The sequence below is a fragment of the Eumetopias jubatus genome, unplaced genomic scaffold (assembly GCF_037043125.1).
Source record: "Eumetopias jubatus isolate StellerSeaLion01/CBP00866 unplaced genomic scaffold, mEumJub1_p1.0 scaffold_11, whole genome shotgun sequence".
Lineage (NCBI taxonomy): Eukaryota > Metazoa > Chordata > Mammalia > Carnivora > Otariidae > Eumetopias > Eumetopias jubatus.
The window spans coordinates 40,142,405-40,148,917 of NW_028274817.1; the positions used below are offsets into that span (position 1 = coordinate 40,142,405).

General features: G+C 36.8%; 1 pseudogene; it reads right to left on the reverse strand.

The window, feature by feature from the left end:
• Positions 1-4,040: 4,040 nt before the first annotated feature.
• Positions 4,041-5,486, reverse strand: LOC114199986 (histone acetyltransferase type B catalytic subunit-like; annotated as a pseudogene).
• Positions 5,487-6,513: the final 1,027 nt, after the last annotated feature.

Below are 6,513 nucleotides of genomic sequence, written 5' to 3' on the forward strand. Positions count from 1 at the left end.
GTATAGAAAATGGTTACGCAAACAGTAAGTTAAAGTGAGAATGATAATTGCTTTTTGGAGGAGGAAACCAGAGGAGTGACAGTCAAAGAAAAGAAATTGTCCCCAAACTAAGAAATGGGCAAACTATATATTCTGCATCTTTGTTTCAGCTTGAAAAAAATTACTGGCACTAACATTACTTAGTGATTTGTTTCCAATCTCTGTTGACTATGTTTCATGCTTTCCTGATAGATGTCCCTATTTACGCACTATTGCTGGAAGATAAAACCAAGCCCCAATATCAGGCAGATATATTTTGAACATTTGCTACTTAAATGCACCTGCCTTTTATCTTCTGACTGATAGCATGTACCATCTTGTTACAAACTTCCTTGATAATAATTGGAACATTATGTGTTTAAGGACATTATGTGTTTAAAACTTTGTGAAAGGAAATGTTAGTTAGTATAAAAATCTACTTGTTTATGTAAGCATTTCTAGTTCCCACATTTGTAATCATTTCATTTCAAAATCCTTTCTGACCTGGCACAATCTCTTTCAAATGACTTTGTCATCTTCTTGGTTCCCTTGCTGGTGAGTTAATAAAATTTGACACCTTAGAGATAAATTTATTTAAAGCAAATTTTTTATCAGATAATATACAAAGCATGTAACAATTGTTAAGACATAGGTCTAGACCAATAACAAACACTGGCTATAAGCAAATAGTATGGCCATAAGAATGTATACTGGCTGCCCACCTTTAGTGCAAGAACAGGAGAAAAGAACTTCCTGGAGTTGAGCACTCAGATATAGAGAAAAACAAACTAGTCAGTGAGTCACTGCCAGGGCCAAAGGGGGCTGAGAAATTGCTGGTCAAATGTGTGGGAACATGGTGGTGAAGGACAGAGTGTTTCTAGGGGAGAGAATTGAACTCCCTCTGACAAATCTCTGGTCAAACGTGTGGGAACAAGGTGGTAAAGGACAAAGTGTTTCTAGTGGAGAGAAATGAACTCCCTCTGACAAATCTCTGGTCAAATGTGTGGGAACATGGTGGTAAAGGACAAAGTGTTTCCAGTGGAGAGAAATGAACTCCCTCTGACACATTGCACACAGGGATACAAGTATGAGTTTGCTTCATTTGGGGGATTTTGTGTTCCTGAGTTGATACTAAAAGCCTACTTAAAACAAATGGCTAGTGAAACTGTGAGGTAGACTACCTAGAGTGATTTAATAGTAAGATTTAAAAAAAACAGTAAAATTGCTGAAGATCTGACAACTGCATTATCACAGTGCGCAGGAATTAAAAACAACAACAACAACAACAAGCAGCTCTTGTCCCACTCTGAGATAGCAGGTTCGATTTGCAGTATAGACACAGCTCTTCTTGGGATTAACAAGCCAAGAGCAGGACCCTTTGTGGTCTTTCTTGAGGACTCTAAAGTGACAAGGAGCCATCTGACTCTCTAGGAGACCCATAAAAGAAGGACTAGGTTGTATCAGAATTATTCTTATATGTACATTAGAGGTTATCATCATTTTCTCATAAAAATATATGTGTGAGACTATTCACAAGGCCCACTGTCAAGCCTTTATAAATTGTCAAGGAAGTTTATTCCAGGATGGTTACATATTTGATATTCTCAATATAATAGGCAATTTGATAGATAAGAATTTATTTCTCAGCTCTGCCACTTATTAGTCATGTGATTGTAAGTAAGTTCCTTAACTTGTATACTACCTTAGTTTCCTGAGTACATAAATATAAAATGTGAGTAATCTTAATATCTACCTCTAGGGTTGATACAAGTAATCAAAACAATATTGTAGTTCACTTGAAATGAAAACATCTGAGAATTTCCAGGAAACTTCTGAAAAAGAAGTATAAGTGGGGAAGACTAATGCCATCATATATGAAGCCATATAAACAAAGTGACAATGATTAAAAGTGTTTAGTACTAACCTACCTAGGTATATAGTAAGAGGCTAATGAAGGCATAACAAGAGTAGAAGAAAGAGAAAACAAAGCCCCAAATGAACTACAGAGTATCTGAAGGTACACATAGTTTATTAATGTATGTGAATAGAGATGAGAAATCCAGCATGGATTTTCTATGCTCTGGAAAAAGTCCTTGGGGTATTTGTCAGTGCTTAATTCCTGGTTTCCTACTAAAGCAGTGCTTTTAATAAGACTCTTTTGTTTCAGGATTACTAATTGCTCTCACCTTTGTTGGCCTTGTCGTTTCCTCCTATAACTCCAAGGAGGCTTGAAACCTTATTTTGAAAGGGCAATATTTGAAGATACTGGATTAAGGACAGGACAGAGCAGAAGAATCAGCAAAGAAATGTTTATATCAAAGAAGGAACTTTTTAAAAAGTTTTTATTTAAATTCCAGTTAGTTAACAAACAGCATAATATTAGTTTCAGGTGTACAATTTAGTGATTCAACACTTGCATACAACAGTGGGTGCTCATTACAGTAAGTGCACTCCTTAATCTCTATGACCTATTTCACCCATCCTCCCCACCCGCCTCCCCTCTGGTAACAATCAGTTCCCTATAGTTAAGAGTCTGTTTCTTGGTTTGCCTCTCTCTTTTCCCCCTCTTTGTTCATTTCTTTTGTTTCTTAAATTCTGTATATGAGTGAAATCATATGATATTTGTCTTTCTCTGACTGACTTATTTCACTTAGCATAATACTCTCTGGCTCCATTCACATCATTGCAAATGTCAAGAAATCATTCTTTTTTATGGCTGAGTAATATTCCATAATATCACATCTTTTTTATCCATTCATCAGTCAATGGACACTTGAGCTGTATCCATAATTTGGCTAATGTAGATAATACTGCTATAAACATTGGGGTGTGTGTATCCCTTTGAATTAGTATTTTTTTTTTTATTCCTTGGGTAGATACTTAGTAGTGCAATTGCTGGATTGTAGGGTAGTTCTATTTTTAACTTTTTGAGAAACCTCCATACTGTTTTCCAGAGTGGCTGCACCAGTTTGTATTCCCACCAACAGTGCAAGAGGATTCCTTTTTCTCCACATCCTCACCAACACTTGTTTCTTGTGTTATTGATTTTAGCCATTCTATGATGTGATACCTCATTGTGGTTTTGATTTGTATTTCCCTGATGATGAGTGATATTGAGCATCTTTTCACGTGTCTGTTGGCCATCTGGATGTCTTCTTTGGAAAAATATCTATTCATGACGTCTGCCCATTTTTTAAGTGGATAATTCATTTTTTGGTCTTGAATTCTGTAAGTTCTTTTTTATCACAACTAAACATTTATTATACCATTAAGAAGGAAAGCAATTACAGTGGTATATCAGGAGCTATATATATTTTTAAATGTGATATATGTGCATAGACTCTAAGCAGTATTTTAAATATACAATCTCTCCAAAAGAAAATATTCAACCAAAGATAAGATAGATAACTTTTAATATAAGTAAATGTTACAAGATTTTAAATGGCCAAACTTTGGAAAGAGCCAAGATGACCTTCAGTACATGAATGGATAAAGAATATGTGGTCCATATATACAATAGAATATTACTCAGCCATCAGAAAAGATGAATACCCAACTTTTGCATCAACATGGATGGGACTGGAGGAGATTATGTTAAGTGAAATAAGTAAAGCAGAGAAAGTCAATTATCATATGGTTTCACTTATTTGTGGAACACTAAGGAATAGAATGGAGGGCATTAAGGGAAGGAAGGGAAAAATGAAGGGGGGGAATCAGAGGAGGAGATGAACGATGAGAGACTATGGACTCTGAGAAACAAACTGAATGTTTTAGAGGAGTGGGGGGTGGGAGAATGGGTTAGCCCAGTGATGGGTATTAAGGAGGGCATGTATTACACGGAACACTGGATGTTATATGCAAACAATGAATCATGAAACACTACATCAAAAACTAATGATGTAATGTATGGTGACTAACATAACATAATAAAAAAGAAGATTTTAAAATTAAACTCATCATTAGCTTTTCCACAACACAATGTACAGAAATTTGCAAACTTCCTGTACAGAGCAGAATAATCTTTACTCTTGAATGAGGTATTCAATAACACATTGGTAATCTTTCACAAGTTCCTGAAAGCTTTCTTCCAGCTGTTCATGTTGCATGCTTATTTCTATTTGGTTCATCTGGTTTGTCAGTTCTTCTGGTGTGAGACATTTTCTCATTTTAACAAGATCTCTCTGCCTTTTCTTATATGGGCTAATTAGTCTTCTTTTAAAGTCCAGTCTATAGCTTCTGTATTGTTCACCATCACTCATGTCAGTTAACAGTAGTCAAAAGAATTTCATAAACCCGTCTAGTATGTTGCTTCTTTATTTTGAACTTCTGTTGTGCATCTATTGCCATATGTTTGTTGAATCCTTGCATCAACTTTTCCTGAGAAAAACAGGGCAAATCTTGACAAAGCTTCACAAGCACAAAGTCTCTTAATTTCACATACCATTTGGATGGATCTTCCTCTGTAATATCAAGAAGAGAAGAAGATGCAATTGTGTTTCTATGAACTGTTTCAAAAAGTTGAACACCATGGCCTAGACCTTGAAATGGCGTTAGTACCAGCATCTAACTTACACTGGGTTGAGTTTTGTCTGGGTACACATAGTACTTACAGACTGTCATGTAGCCTATGGTCACAAAGAGCATAGCTCCATCCTTATTATACTTCTCAAATACTAGAAAGCAGTGCTGTCTTTCATCATCCATGTCAATAAAACTGGCAGTTTCAATAAACCACATCAAAAAGGTCTGAGGCCTATCATGATATTCTTGGAAGCCTCTACATGTCATGTCAGCCTTGTATATCTGAAAGGTAAAGTTCCCCTCCTGTTGGACTGAGAACAGAATATATATGGCGTAAGGTTCCAAATGGCGTGAAATCAACTTCTTTTTCCGGTAAAGAGAGAAAAATCATTCATGTTTGTACAAAATCCAGGTAGAATTATTTGTCTAGTTTTGCCCTCTACATCATTAGCTTCTACACAAAGTTTTCATCAACTTTAGATGCATACTCAACACAGAACATTGTTGACAGGCTACCAGCATTAGAGTATAACAGGATCTTTAGACTTTTTTTAATTAAGGTTTTATTTATTTGACAGAGACACAGTGAGAGAGGGAACACAAGCAGGATAAGTGGGAGAGGGAGAAACAGGCTTCCTGCTGAGCAGGGAGCCCGATGAGGAGCTCAATCCCAGGACCCTGGGATCATGACCTGAGCCGAAGGCAGATGCTTAACGACTGAGCCACCCAGGTGCCCTGGATCTTTAGACGCTTGTAACCAAAAGCAGTTTCATCATCTCCAAAGAGTTGATGGGTATATTCAAGAAAGAAAGCTCTAATGTCATTCTCAAGATCTTCAAGCAAATGAACTAATTTTAGTTGGTGTCACATTTTTATTCTGCCAGTTTTTTCACTACACTCTCGTATAAAAACAAAAAATTCTCCATAGTACCATATCTGACCATTTCTGAGCTACAAGCGCTTATGGCTGAAGAAGGATGGATCTATAAGTTCTTCATATATTTTGGATACTAACCCTTAATCAGATATGTCATTTGCAAATATCTTTTCCCAGTCTGTAGGTTGCCTTTTAGTTTTGTTGACTGTTTCCTTCACTATGCAAAAGGTTTTTCTTTTTTTACATCTATATTGTTTAATTTTTTAATTTAAATTCAATTTATTAACATATAATGTATTATTAGTTTCAGAGGTGGAGGTCAGTGATTCAGCAGTCTGATATAATACCCAGTGCTCATTACATCAAGTGCCTTCCTTAATGTCCATCACCCAGTTATCCCATCTCCCACCCCTTCCCATTCAACAACCCTCATTTTGTTCCCTATGATTTTTTAAAATTTTATTTTATTAGGTTATGTTACTCACCATACAAAACATCATTAGTTTTTGATGTGGTGATCCACGATTCATTGTTTTCGTATAACACCCAATCCTCCATGCAGTACGTGCCCTCCTTAATACCCATCACTGGGCTAACCCATCCCCCCACCCCCTCCCCTCTAAAACCCTCAGTTTGTTTCTCAGAGTCCATAGTCTCTCATGGTCCATCTCTCCTTCCGATTCCCCCCCCCCCTTCATTTTTCCCTTCCTTCTCCTAATGTCCTCCAGGCTATTCCTTATGTTCCACAAATAAGTGAAACCATATGATAATTGACTTCTCTGCTTGACTTATTTCACTTAGCATAATCTCCTCCAGTCCCATCCATGTGGATGCAAAAGTTGGGTATTCATGCTTTCTGATGGCTGAGTAATAGTCCATTGTATATATGGACCACATCTTCTTTATCCTTTCATCTGTTGAAGGGCATCTCGGCTCTTTCCACAGTTTGGCTATTGTGGACATTGCTGCTATGAACATTAGGGCGCATATGGCCCTTCTTTTCACTACATCTGTGTCTTTGAGGTAAATACCCAGTAGAGCAATTGCTAGGTCATAGGGTAGCTCTATTTTGAATTTTCTGAGGCACCTCCACACTG